The 14,993-nt window shown below is 47.5% G+C and overlaps 1 pseudogene across 1 annotated transcript in view; it reads left to right on the top strand.

The window, feature by feature from the left end:
* The window catches only part of LOC311149892 (plexin-A1-like), a 197,961-nt pseudogene that overhangs the window by 28,181 nt on the left and 154,787 nt on the right, over nt 1-14,993 (top strand). Inside the window, exon 2 of the transcript in view lies at nt 7,895-8,077. The product of the transcript in view is annotated as a plexin-A1-like (transcript). The remainder of the gene's footprint in view (nt 1-7,894; nt 8,078-14,993) is intronic.

Here is a 14,993-nt window from a genome sequence, read left to right as displayed (position 1 = left end):
TGTGTGTGTGTGTAGACTTCTATAGGTCTGTGGTCAGTGCCAGAGGTCTGTGTGTAGCCCAGTGTGTCAGGCCGTGCGTGGGTCATGCGCAGCCTCATAATAGGCCTCTGTACTGGGGAGAGGAGGGCTGGGGAGGGCTGGGAAGAGCTGTGGAGGGCTGGGGAATGTAGCTGTGGTGTGTGGGGTCAGGAGAGAGGGGATCCAAACATCTGTCTCACAGCCTGGCCCTGTCTCACTGTCGCGCCGCGCTACAGCCTTGACACACCTGCCCGCTAATATACTAGCTGGCAGAACAGAGTACACACACACATACGCCTGCATTCACGCACGCACACACACACACTGCTGGCAGCTGCATGTACACTGCTGTTTCTGTGTCTGGTCTGCTGGTGTTATCAGATAATGATATGGCATGGTCTGTATTAATATATCCCATCTAATGAGAGGACACAGGTATCAAAGGCACTTCTACAGTATGTGGGAAGAGAGGGATTGGAGTGTTCAGAAAGAAGTGTTTACTCGTGTGGGCCTGTTAGATGTAGTTTAGGAAGAGGTAAGCAAGGCCAGGATAGATAGAGGACAACGAGTTGGGATTGGAAGGACACCTCATCTTCCATTCCACAAGTCTGGAATGTCCTGTGTTGAAAAAAATCCTTCCATGAATGTCATACCAGATTCATCCCCCCTTTCCCCATCCTCCTCCCTCCACTACCATTATGTTGATATCAGTCAGTTCCTCAGGAGCCTGTCATCTGTTTATTAGCACCCGATGCTCCTACACCTCAATGATAGAGAGAGATCCATGCAGCAGGGAGATTACAGAGCACAGGGAACAATGACAGGGTGTTATTTTGGGCTAAGGTCCACAGGGAGGAGATGCAGGGAGACAGGAGATTGTTGGAGGTAATAAATGGTGAAAGCGGAGAGAGGGAGAGAGAGAGACTGATAAATCAGACAGGCATCTGTGAGGAACGCCTCAGAGCACACGCCGTGTGACTCACAGGACCCCGCCGAAACTACACTGTCAGCACGCAAACCAGACAGGGAGGAGAAAAACTCCCAAATCAGTCGTGAACACACACATTCACACACCTACTATCACCTGCATCCCCATACGCTTTCATGCAGTCACACACAAACATTGTAGACTGTACAGGACTATGAATATTTTGTGTACTGTGTGGATGTCTTGCCTCTCATGAGTCTTCAGCTTTGGCACTGTTAGGAAAGTGGTTCTAATCCACAGCCATTTGGGAGGAGTGTGTACTGCGCTGTGCTGTATTCGGCTGCATTTACCCACACACTTTTCATCGCCACCCCCAACCACCCAACATTACTGTAACCAGACACTGCATGCAGGTGAACTGCAGGCCAGTGGTGACATACAGGACTAATGCTAGTGGGGGGATGTGTGTGTTTACTATAGATCTGGGTGATTTGTGGCTCAATTTATAATGTCACTGTGTCTCTGCCTCTCTCTTTCTCCTAGCTGGAAATAGCAGGGCTCAACAAAATCACAATCCCTCCTCGCTTACATTTGACCGAGTGCCATTAAGAGCCAATTAGAAAGCCGCAAAGGGCAAGCAGCGTTACCACGCTGTATCCAATGCCACAAATCAAAACAGGAACTTGGCAGTCGGCCAGAAATGTGCTGCTTCCAATGACTGTGTATTCTGGTTCGGCAAGACTATTTTATTTTCTTGGCGCCTCTCTCTAAGCATTTTGTGTATCCAGCTTTGGAAGTAACATTTCATCTCCTTTTTCGTCCTTTTCCTACGCACACGCACACGCATGCAAGAATGAACACACACATGCTAGCACACACACAGACACACACACACACACACACACACAAACTGCAACATTTATCTTTATATTTATACCCCATCCCCTGCAGTAAGTCTTGGAAGCTGTTGCATCAGTCTGGTCTCAGTGGCAGGCAGTATTCTCCTAGCTCTGTAGAGCTCACATGGGATGGAGGCACTTTGTTTTGTCAAAGCCTGGTCTCTGTGGAGCCTACACTAAATCAGGCACCTCTTTTCTCATCGCAGACAAATTAACCCTTGGAGACCTGTGCAGGACGGCTCTTGTACATTCTCTTTTGTCAAGTCGTGCTGTCTCTATTGATTGACCCATAGAGTTCCAGCGGACTGGTAGACAAATGGATAGATAGGCAGATACGGAAGGAGGGAAGGAGAGATAGAGATCCAGTAGAGTGAGAGAGGAAGGAGGTGGTCTGTCTGCTCTTTAGGATCAATCGGATGGTGTAGAGATAAGGCTGTGGATTACAGCTGTGTACAAGGTCTGGGCAGTCTGGGCTCCAAGGGACGAGGCTGTCTGAACAGACCAGGACATGACCCATACACTCTCACTGGCTAGAACCAGTATACTGTACTAGCCTGTAATCAAATATATAACAGCAGTCCTTTATTTATGAAGCACCTTCATAATTGCTCCAATAGCAGCTGTATTATATGTTAATGTCTTGGATTGTCTTTTATCCATGCACTTTCATAGGTGTATGGCTTTTTTCCTTGACTTGAAGTTCAAATCCATTGTGTTGGCACTGCATTATTAAGAACATGCCTTTTACCAACTCTCTAGAAGAGTGGGATCGTTTTCCATTTAAAAGTCATTCTACCAACTCTCTGCTCTTACTTACAAACCCATTCTCTCTCTCCCTCTCGCTCTCTATCACCAAACAGACTCTACATTTTCAATTCATCCCTTTCCCATCCACAGGGGAGTGTAATTTGAGTGAGGGAAGGACAAAGAGAAAAACAAACAAACAGTAGAGGGAAGCAGAGTGAGAGTGGAGCCAGAGAGGGAGAGCGAGGGGAGTTCAGATAGCCATGCCTCATTGCCAGTCTGAACCTCTGGCTCTGGGTTGCTGCCACGCTGTTTCCGCTGATTGCGATAGGAGGCTCTGCCGTTTGCTCTCCCGGATCCGTCTCTCTCCTAGCGCAGGGGGCCAAGTGAGGGGACAAGGGGAGGTCGTAGGCACCCATGGGGAACTCACAGCCCTGCCAGATTCCTGCTCTTTCTCTCTCTCTCTCTCTCTCTCTCTCTCTCTCTGACTCTCTCTACTCAGGCCAGCCTTGACCTAGACATCCTGGCCTGGCAGGACATACCTCCATCAGATCCATGAAGTTATCTAGCTAACATTGCTGAGATGGGCATAGTAAGCCACTGATTAGTAATCCGAATTTCCAGTCGTATATGACTTAGAGACACACAGTAGAAATGATGCAGCAGGCATCTGGTAGTGGTACAGTTGAAGTCGGAAGTTTACATACACTTAGGTTGGAGTCATTTAAACTCATTTTTCAACCACTCCACAAATGTCTTGTTAACAAACTATAGTTTTGGCAAGTCAGTTAGGACATCTACTTTGTGCGTGACACAAGTAATTTTTCCAACAATTGTTTACAGACAGATTATTTCACTTATAATTCGCTGTATCACAATTCCAGTGGGTCAGAAGTTTACATACACTAAGTTGACTGTGCCTTTAAACAGCTTGGAAAATTCCAGAAAATGATGTCATGGCTTTAGAAGCTTCTGATAGGCTAATTGACATAATTTGAGTCAATTGGAGGTGTACCTGTGGATGTATTTCAAGGCCTACCTTCAAACTCAGTGCCTCTTTGCTTGACATCATGGGAAAATCAAAAGAAATCAGCCAAGACCTCTGAAAAACTATTGTAGACCTTCACAAGTCTGGTTCATCCTTGGGAGCAATTTCCAAACGCCTGAAGGTACCACGTTCATCTGTACAAACAATAGTATGCAAGTATAAACACCATGGGACCACGCAGCCGTCATACCGCTCAGGAAGGAGACGCGTTCTGTCTCCTAGAGATGAACATACTTTTGTGCGAAAAGTGCAAATCAATCAACAGCAAAGAACCTTGTGAAGATGCTGGAGGAAACAGGTACAAAAGTATCTATATCCACAGTAAAACTAGTCCTATATCGACATAACCTGAAAGGCCGCTCAGCAAGGAAGAAGCCAGTGCTCCAAAACCGCCATAAAAAAGCCAGACTACGGTTTGCAACTGCACATGGGGACAAAGACTGTGCTTTTTGGAGAAATGTCCTCTGGTCTGATGAAACAAAAATAGAACTGTTTGGCCATAATGACCATCGTTATGTTTGGAAGATAAAGGGGAACACTTGCAAGCCGAAGAACACCATCCAAACCGTGAAGCACGGGGGTGGCAGCATCATGCTGTGGAGGTGCTTTGCTGCAGGAGGGACTGGTGCACTTCATAAAATAGATGGCATCATGAGGAAGGAAAATTATGTGGATATATTGAAGCAACATCTCAAGACATCAGTCAGGAAGTTAAAGCTTGGTCACAAATGGGTCTTCCAAATGGACAATGACCCCAAGCATACTTCCAAAGTTGTGGCAAAATGGCTTAAGGACAACAAAGTCAAGGTATTGGAGTGGCCATCACAAAGCCCTGACCTCCATCCTATTGCAAATGTGTGTGCAGAACTGAAAAAGCGTGTGCGAGCAAGGAGGCCTACAAACCTGACTCAGATACACCAGCTCTGTCAGGAGGAACGGGCCAACATTCACCCAACTTATTGTGGGAAGCTTATGGAAGGCTACCCGAAACGTTTGACCCAAGTTAAACAATTTAAAGGCAATGCTACCAAGTACTAATTGAGTGTATGTAAACTCCTGACCCACTGGGAATGTGATGAAATAAATAAAAGCTGAAATAAATCATTCTCTCTACTATTATTCTGACGTTTCACATTATTAAAATAAAGTGGTGATCCTAACTGACCTAAAACAGGGAATTTTTACTAGGATTAAATGTCAGGAATTGTGAAAAACTGAGTTTAAATATATTTTGCTAAGGTGTATGTAAACTTCAGACTTCAACTGTACATACAATACCCCATAATGACAAAGCAAAACCATTTTTTTTGAAATTTTTGCCAATTTATAATACAAAATAAACTGGAATATCACATTTACCTAAGTATTCAGACCCTTTACTCAGTACTTTGTTGAAGCACCTTTGGCAGCGACTACAGCCTCGAGTCGTCTTGGGTATGACGCTAACAAGCATGGCACACCTCTATTTGGGGAGTTTCTCCCATTCTTCTCTGCAGAGACTCTCAAGCTCTGTCAGGTTGGATGGGGAGCGTTGCTGCACAGCTATTTTCAGGTCTCTCCAGAAATGTTCTATTGAGTTCATGTCCGGGCTCTGGCTGGGCCACTCAAGGACATTCAGAGACTTGTCCCGAAGCCACTCCTGCATTGTCTTGGCTGTGTGCTTAGGGTCGTTGTCCTGTTGGAAAGTGAACCTTCGCCCCAGTCTCAGGTCCTGAGCACTCTGGAGTAGGTTTTCATCAAGGATCTCTCTGTACTTTGCTCCGTTCATCTTTGCCTCGATCCTGACTAGTCTCCCAGTCCCTGCCGCTGAAAAACATCCCCACAGCATGACGCTGCCACCACCATGCTTCACCGTAGGGATGGTGCCAGGTTTCCTCCAGACGTGACGCCTGGCATTTCAATCTTGTTTTCATCAGACCAGAGAATCTTGTTTCTCATGGTCTGAGAGTCTTTAGGTGCCTTTTGACAATTCCAAGTGGGCTGTCATGTGCCTTTTACTGAGGAGTGGCTTCTGTCTGGCCACTCTACAATAAAGGCCTGGTTGGTGGAATACTGCAGAGATGGTTGTCCTTCTGGAAGGTTCTCCCATCTCCACAGAGGAACTCTAGAGCTCTGTCAGAGTGACTATCGGGTTCTTGGCCACCTCCCTGAACAAGGCCCTTCTCCCCCGATTGCTCAGTTTGGCCGGGCGGCCAGCTCTAGGAAGAGTCTTGGTGGTTCCAAACTTCTTCCATTTAAGAATGATGGAGGCCACTGTGTTCTCGGGGACCTTCAATGCTGCAGCCATTTTTTGGTACCCTTCCCCAGATCTGTGTCTCGACACGATCCTGTCTCGGAGCTCTACGGACAGTACCTTCGACCTCATGGCTTGGTTTTTGCTCTAACATGCACTGTCAACTGTGGGACCTTTTATAGACAGTTGTGTGCCTTTCCATGTCCATTCAATTTAATTTACGACAGGTGGACTCCAATCAAGTTGTAGAAAGGATGATCAATTGAAACAGGATGCACCTGAGCTCAATGTTGAGTCTTTAAAATGTCAAAAAACCTGTTTTTGCTTTGTCATTATGGGGTATTGTGTGTCCATTTTAGAATAAGGCTATAATGTAACAAAATGTGGAAGAAGTCAAGGGTTCTGAATACTTTCTGAAGGCACTGTAATGTGCCTTGCTTTTGCTGAGGTCTGGATGCAGCCTATAATTATCTGGCCCCAGATGTCCTGTGTTTAGTTCTAACCCCCCTCCCCCTGCTCTATTTCCAGACCCAACTCCATTGTGGGGGGTCAGAGAAGGACATGGTATCCTGCATTGTCCTTTCAGAAGACCTCTGCTGTACACAGCTGGCCTGGCTGGGGTCTTGGCAGAGCTGGCACCCCTCGCTGGGTGAAATATGAGGGGCGTTAGCGGGCAGGAGCGGGGGTACGGGGGGGTCGCCAGCGCTCTTGTCTCTACTAATGAGTCCCGTCTGGTGTCCAGGATGTGAAGGGGGGGGGGGGGGGGGGGGGGGGGGTAAATCAGGACTCAATGAAAGCCATTGTAATGCCCTTAACCTGGTACTGTTTTTCCCAGTAGTGTTTAGAACTACAGTAAACTTAATAGACTTCTCTCACAAAAGTTGTATAATTATTCCATCTGTTCAACCGACTTGCATTTGTACATCAGTCTCTACATCTCCGTTGTGTGGACATTTAAGATCTGTTCCATTCACCAATGTGCATGTTTGTGGCTTTGTGTCTTGAGACACAAGACGACTTAAGAATTCATCCAGCGGCGTTCCTTCGTTCCATCCTCCATTCTGGTCACATCAGCTCATAACACATGCACATATCCTTCCTTCCCAGAGAGCTTAGTGGCTGGCAGAGTGTGTGTGTTGTCTGTGATTGATTGTCTCCTATGGGAAGCGATATATCTTCAAATAGGCGAGGGGATCCTGGCACCAGTTAATTAGTGTTGTGTGACGTGTTAGAGAGCTGGAGGTCACTACACTAATCCAGGTGCTAGTGATTACCTTCTGGTTACATATGTCAGTGCGTATGAAAGATACCTTCTGGGGCCCGCTACACACATGCCTATCACACAGTGACAGACCACTGGCACAGACGTCAGTTCAAACATCTAGTTTGATTTACATTTTGTGTAGTGAAATCAAGAAAAATTGCACCATGTCATTGGATGTAGGTAAAAAGTTGGGTGAAAAAAAGCGGAAATCCCATTACGTTGATCACTTTTTTCCACTTTGATTTAACGTCATCACATTAAATTTTTTGTTAAAATGACTTGGAAACAACATTGATTTAACCCGTTTTTTTTGCCCAGTGGGAGTGTATGTATGCTGCTATTTTGATGATGAAGATATGCAAATATGGCCGATCCATCACTCAAACCTTCCTTCTATCCTCCCTCTCTCTCTCTCTCTCTCTCTCTCTCTCTCTCGCTCTCTCGCTCTCTCGCTCTCACTCTCTCTTCTCTCTCCTTCTCTCTCATCTCGCTCTCATCGCTCTCTCTCTCTCTCTCTCTTCTCTCTCTCTCTCTCTCTCTCTCTCATCTCTCTCTCTCTCTCTCTCTCTCCTCTCTCTCTCTCTCGCTCTCTCGCTCTCTCTCTCTCGCATTCTCTCTCTCTCTCTCTCTCTCTCCTTCTCTCTCTCTCTCTCTCTCTCTCTCTCGCTCTCTCTCTCTCATTCTCTCTCTCACTCTCTCTGTCTCTCTCCTTCTCTCTGTCTCTCTCCTTCTCTCTCTCTCGCTCTCTCGCTCTCTGCAGCCGCTCCAGATAGATGATAACTTCTGTGGGCAGGACTTCAACCAGCCTTTGGGAGGGACCAGCACCATCGAGGGTCTGCCTCTGTTTGTGGACAAAGACGATGGCATGACCTCGGTGGCGGCCTACGAATACCACGGCCACACCGTGGCCTTTACCGGCACACGCAGCGGACGCATTAAGAAGGTAGGATGATGGAGGATTCTGTGTGTTTCAGTGTGTGTGTGTGTGTCAGTGTGTGTCTGACTGTTACTCACCTCTGGCTATGAGGATGAATCTAAAGGCTCTGTCTCATTGCTGACTCCTCTGTGCTGAGTGGGTGGATGTGATTGAGATGACAGGAGTAGCGGGTTTGTCAATCACCGGTGCTGTCGTGCTGTGAGCCATCACTGTGCCTTCTCTGGTGCTTTTCACAGAGCTCTGGAGAACAGGGGAGAACAGGGGAACAGGGGAGAAGAGGGTAGGAGAGGGGAGAACAGGGGAGGAGAGGGGAGAACAGGGAAGGAGAGGGGAGAACAGGGGAGGAGAGGGGAGAACAGGGGAGCAGGGGAGAACAGGGGAGGAGAGCATGGTTAGGTGGGACGGCTTTCAGATGGTTCCAGACTGTTAACACTGACTACAGTATAAGAAGGGCCTAAGTGGTGGGTTAGAGCTTTTGTCAGAAGCTCCATTGAAAGCTTAGAGTGAGTAGATTGTACAGTATCTTTGTTTAACGTATACAATTATTTGTAGGTCATTTTATGTGGCGGATAATAGAGTAACATGGAATGCAACCACACATTAATACACACCAGCATGCACACCTGCATACACACTGATATACACTGAACCATTATTCAGGCACTCACGCACGCTAGTCTAGGTGTAGGACACACACACGTACACTGTGTCTCTCCTGTTTTGCCAAGTCGGCTGAAACCCAGTCCCATAGTCCTTGGTGCTGACCCCTGAGGTAGCGATAGCTAGCTAGTGGTTTGAAGCGGTGCTGTGCTGTGGGCGTCCGTCTGCAGGCTGCAGCAGGATAGCAGGCAGGATGCTGGCGGGGGATGTGGAGGCTGGGGCATATCTCAGACGGAAGATATCCCTCCCATGACCGGAATCCCATTTCCCCTCTGCCACCGAGTCTTCCTGTGTGGAGGCCAAGCGCTGGGCGGTGGGGCGCAGGCTGCCGGTGTCATCACACACAGATCGATGCAGGGCTGTAGATATAGGAGCAGAGATGGTTGGCTAGCTGGCTGGAGCTGGCTGGAGCTAGGGAAGCATAGTCATCACCCCCCCTCCTCCTCTTCAGGAGACCCTCTCATCGCAGTCTCACCGCCTACCACCATGCCATCACAAACCGCTTCTCCTCTCTGTTTATGTCCGTGTATAAATGGCAGTCCCAATTCCATGCGGCAGAATCAATGTAATTTTCTCCTGATTTGGTTTTGTTTGTTGATTTGTTTGTTTGGCTGGTAATTGTAGTGTTGACGGTGGCTTGATGGTCAGGGACATCTGAGGCAGGCGGGAGCAGAGCAGTGCTTCTGTCTGGAGAGTGTAGAGTGTGTGGAGGGCCCCCGATCATTGCTAGCAGTTTTGTTTTATTGCTATATTCATTTGGAGTTAAACTGTGCACCGTGCCCTAATGAAATGTAAAGCTGCAGTCTATCGATGTAATTTGACCAGTGCTCCCGTTGCTGCGGATGCAAGGCCCTTATTGATTCATCTATATGAATATATAATCACAGGCGTAAATCTTAGCAGGTACAGAGGCAGCATGCGGCTGGACGTGTTCAAATGCAGCTAGTCTAGTGTTGGAGGGGGGTGTGGGACATGCCATATGATGTGTGTGTGCCTGGGTAAAGCCTCCACACACAAGTGTTCATATGGGGCTCTGTTGGCACCCACATTTGAGTGTTTGCATATGCATGTGTGTGTCTATCTGAATGTTTGTGGGGAATATAGAATGTGCTCAAACTGTGTTGCTAGTGTTGTGATCCCTCTCTGTAGTATCAGCCAGCACAGCTGGGATCACCGGGTCACTGTCTGCCATTTAATACGATTCCTCAGCTTCAGAGCTGCTGCTGCTGCTTCAAACAGACACAGGAGAGGAACACCCACATCTCCATAAAACCTGGAAAGCTCTCTCTCACACTACTTCTATTTAGAACCTGAGAAGCACCCCTCAACCCTCACAGCTCCTGCTAAATAGCCTCTCTCGGCCCTCGAAACCATTTCCACCTCCAAAAACAAAAGAGAGAGAGAGAAATAAAAAAATAACACATTTTCTCTGAGAGGGAGATCTAAGGTATACGTGGGATGATTCCATATGTTTTGTTGCCCTGCTAGGCCTCTCCTCCTCTCCCTCCTACCCAAGTCAGTACTGAACGGCTGGGCCAATCTGCATAGGTGGCTGGCCTTGTTACCGTGCCGACGGGCTGAGGGGCGTGAGGCTGGGCCTGATTTGATTTGATTTGATTAGGCCCTGTTCAGTCACAGTGGCACGGCTAATCTTGAGGCAGTGAGACATGCAGAGACTTCCAATTAACAACTCATAAATTATGGAGCAAGGTTCGCTCTCTTCCATCTCTCTCCCTCCCTGGGCTGGTTATATGCACTAGGCAGTGAACACTACTTCTCCTCCTCCACAGGTATCTGGCTTGGGTCAGGATAGAGAGATAGAGGGATGAATGGAGGGATAGCCACAGCAAGGTTAGTCAGGGACCGTCTGACATGGACAGACAGGACACAGGCTCCCCAGTGACCAGACCTTTATTGACGTAGCGCTGATGCTAATGTAATTTCTGCATCTGGGGCTTTACTGTCACTGGGAAACCAGACTAATGAAGACACATGATATCTAAGGTAATTTACCATGTAAATCCTAATTAACGATATAGCATTTGGAAACGGTGATGATGTAGTCGGCGTATTGGAAGCGCTCCAGTGATTACTGTACGGCAGCATGTGTAAATGTCAGCTAGGAGACTAATGGTGAGGAGTGTTTAAATAACGTTCGCTCTGGCTGCCAGACGTTGTCTCAATGTTAATCTGGTATATCAGGGATGTGATGAGATCACTTTCACATGATGGAGAGGAGAGGAGTTGTGATGATAGAGCTAGGAGAAGAGATTGATTCTCTCTTCTCTCACTGATTCACAGTAGGATGAGCACGAGGCAGTGTGTTCGACAGGACTAGTTCGACTGGCTGGCTCATTGTATGAGAGCCTGTTCAAGAGGCTATTATATCAGCTGCCTATGATATTACCACCAAGTGGTGAAAGTGGCTGGAGAATTAACATCCTGTCTGTAGCATTCTCTCCCTCTACTCGCTCCTCTCCTCCCTCCCTCGTTCTCTGTAGCGCGTCACCTTGAACTCCTTCTCCTCTGTGGTGGGCTGGTTGCCCACAGCCCCGGTCCTCCAGAGAATTCCCTGTCGGAATAGCATGTCTCTCTGTATCTGTGTGTGTGTGCATGCGTGTGTGTGTGTGTGTGTGTGTGTGTGTGTGTGTGTGTGTGTGTGTGTGTGTGTGTGTGTGTGTGTGTGTGTGTGCAGGAATGTGAAGCATGGGCCTACTGTCCCTCTCTCTCCCCCACACTTCTTCCACCACCACTGTTCTACATAAATCTATATATAGTCCTATCTATATCTACTCAACAAGGGAAGAGTAGAATGTCCATGCCTTTATAAAGTGCTTGCAGAGTGAACTGAATTAGAACACTACAAGTGTTTGCACTCTCGGGGCGTGGCATGGTGGTGTGCTAGGGATTCTGGATGCTGTACAGCTACAGTACTCTGTGAGGTTGGGGTATTACTTGATATACAGTGCATTAGGAAAGTATTCAGACCCCTTCACTTTTTCCACATTTTGTTACGTTACAGCCTTATTCTAAAACATTTTTTTCTCATTAATCTACACACAATACCCGATAATGAAAAAGCGGAAACAGGTTTCTTAGACATTTTGGGAAATGAATATATAATTTGGAAAGGCACAAACCTGTCTATATAAGGTCCCACAGTTGACAGTGCATGTCAGAGCAAAAACCAAGTCATGAGGTCGAAGGAATTGTCCGTAGAGCTCCGAGACAGGATTGTGTCGAGGCACAGATCTGGGGAAGGGTACCAAAACATTTCTGCAGCATTGAAGTTCCCCAAGAACACAGTGGCCTCCATCATTCTTAAATGGAAGAAGTTTGGAACCACCAACACTCTTCCTAGAGCTGGCCGCCCAGCCAAACTGAGCAATCAGGGGAGGAGGGCCTTGGTCAGGGAGGTGACCAAGAACCCAATGGTCATTCTGACAGAGCTCCAGAGTTCCTCTGTGGAGATGGGAGAACCATCCAGAAGGACAACCATCTGCTCCACCAATCAGGACTTTATGGTAGAGTGGCCAGATGGAAGCCACTCCAGATGGAAGCAACTCCTCAGTAAAAGGCACAAGGTATATGATGGACCTGGCACCGACGAAGATGGCGGCCTCGCGACTAGCTCTTTGGAAACTTTGCGGTATTTTGTTTTTTTATGTATTATTTTTTACATTATTAGCTCAGAAAGTGTTTTGTATCATTGCATACAGCTGGGAAAAACAATTGGATATCAGAGCGACGGTAACTCACCAGCATTACGACCAGGAATACGACTTTCCCGAAGCAGATCCTTTGTTTGCTCTCCCCAGGGCATCACCGGCGGAGGAGAGGCACTTGGAGCGGCTTGCTGTTTCAACTTAGGATGCGCGCACACCACCCACCGCATCCAAGTATATTACTCGCTAATGTTCAGTCTTTGGATAACAAGGTCGACGAGCTCAGGGCAAGGATGTCTTTCCAGAGAGACATCAAGGCCTGTAACATACTTTGTTTCACGGAAACATGGCTCTCTGGGGATATTCTGTCGAAATCGGTCCAGCCAGATGTGTTCTCAGTTCATCGCCGCAGACATAAATAAATATCTCTCTGGGAAGCAGAAGGGCGGAGGTGTGTGTTTCATGATTAACGACTCATGGTGTAATTGTAGTAACATACAGGAACTCAAGTCCTTTTGTTAACCCGACCTAGAATACCTCACAATCAAATGCAGACCGTATTATCTCCCAAGATAATTTTATTCGGTTATAGATTTTAACAAAGCAAATTTGAGGACTATGCAGCCAAAGTTCTATCAACATATTGACCGTTGTACCATTGCAATTCGAACTTCCGGGATGGTTATAAGGCCCTCCCCCGCCCTCCTTTCGGCAAGTCTGACCACTACTCCATTTTGCTCCTCCCTTCCTATAGGCAGAAACTCAAACAGGAAGTACCCGTGCTAAGGACTATTCAACGCTGGTCTGACCAATCGGAATCCACGCTTCAAGATTGTTTTGATCACGCGGACTGGGATATGTTCCGGGTATCTTGCGAAAATAATTTTGACGAATACACTGAAGCGGTGATTGAGTTTATCAGGAAGTGTATAGGAGATTTTGTGCCCAATGTGGATAGATGGCAGCATTCGCACAAAATTGAAAGCGTGAAGCACCACATTTAACCATGGAAAGGTGACTGGGAATATGGCAGAATATAAAACAGTGTAGCTACTGACTCCGCAAGGCAATTAAACTGGCAAAACATCAGTATAGAGACAAAGTGGAGTCGCAAATCAACGGCTCAGACACGAGACGTATGTGGCAGGGTCTACAGACAATCCCGGACTACAAAAGGAAAACCAGCCACGTCGCCGACACCGACGTCTCGCTTCTAAACAAGCTAAACACCTTCTTCGCCCGCTTTGAGGATAACACAGTGCCACCAACGCGGCCCACTACCAAGGACTGTGGGCTCTCCTTCTCCGCAGCCGACGTTAGTAAGACATTCAAGCATGTTAACCCCCGCAAGGCTGCCGGCCCAGGCGGCATCCCTAGCCACGTCCTCAGAGCATGCGCAGGCCAGCTGGCTGGTGTGTTTACGGACATATTCAATCTCTCCCTATCCAAGTCCAAGTCTGCTGTCCCCACATGCTTCAAGATGGCCACCATTGCTCCTGAACCCAATAAAGCAAAGGTAACTGAACTAAATGACTATCGCCCCGTAGCACTCACCTCTGTCATCATGAAGTGCTTTGAGAGACTAGTCAAGGATCATATCAGCTCTACCTTACCTGTCACCCCAGACCCACTTCAATTTGCTTACCGCCCCAATAGATCCACAGACGATGCAATCACCATCACACTGCACACTGCCCTATCCCATCTGGACAAGAGGAATACCTATGTAAGAGTGCTGTTCATTGACTATAGCTCACCATTCAACACCATAGTACCCTCCAAGCTCATCATTAAGCGTGAGGCCCTGGGTCTGAACCCCGCCCTGTGCAACTGGGTCCTGGACTTCCTGACGGGCCGCCCCCAGGTGGTGAAGGTAGGAAACAACATCTCCACTTCGCTGATCCTCAACACTGGGGCCCCACAAGGATGCATACTCAGCCCCCTCCTGTACTCCCTGTTCACCCAAGACTGCATGGCCAAGCACGCCTCCAACTCAATCATCAAGTTTGCAGATGACACAAACGAGGGCACTACGCTCATCCACCTCTGGCCTGCTAGCCTCCCTACCTCTACGGAAGCACAGTTCCCGCTCAGCCCAGTCAAAGCTATTCACTGCTCTGGCACCCCAATGGTGGAACAAGCTCCCCCACGACGCCAGGACAGCGGAGTCACTGACCACCTTCCGGAGACACTTGAAACCCTACCTCTTTAAGGAATACCTGGAATAGTATAATAGTAATCCTTCTACCCCCCCTTTACTACCACTGTTTATTGTCTAAACTAACACCTGACTTATTTCACCTGCTAGCACTGACTTATTTAAAGAAATGTACTTAATGTGATCGAGATGTAGTTGTCCCTGATTGCACTGACTTTGCTCACAGCTGCTTGTTTGAAGAAGTGTACTTACTTTGATCAAGATGTGGTTGTCCCACTGGCTATCCTAAGTTGAATGCACCAATTGGATAAGAGCGTCTGCTAAATGACTTAAATGTAAAATGTAAATTTAGTAGGCTTGATTACGAACAATGACGAGACAGCCTACAGGGAGGAGGTGAGGGCTCTGGGAGACATCGACGGGACCGCAGTGGAGAAGG

Source organism: Coregonus lavaretus (genome assembly GCF_964263955.1).
Source record: "Coregonus lavaretus genome assembly, chromosome: 22".
Lineage (NCBI taxonomy): Eukaryota > Metazoa > Chordata > Actinopteri > Salmoniformes > Salmonidae > Coregonus > Coregonus lavaretus.
This window is presented reverse-complemented; position numbering and strand designations above follow the sequence as displayed.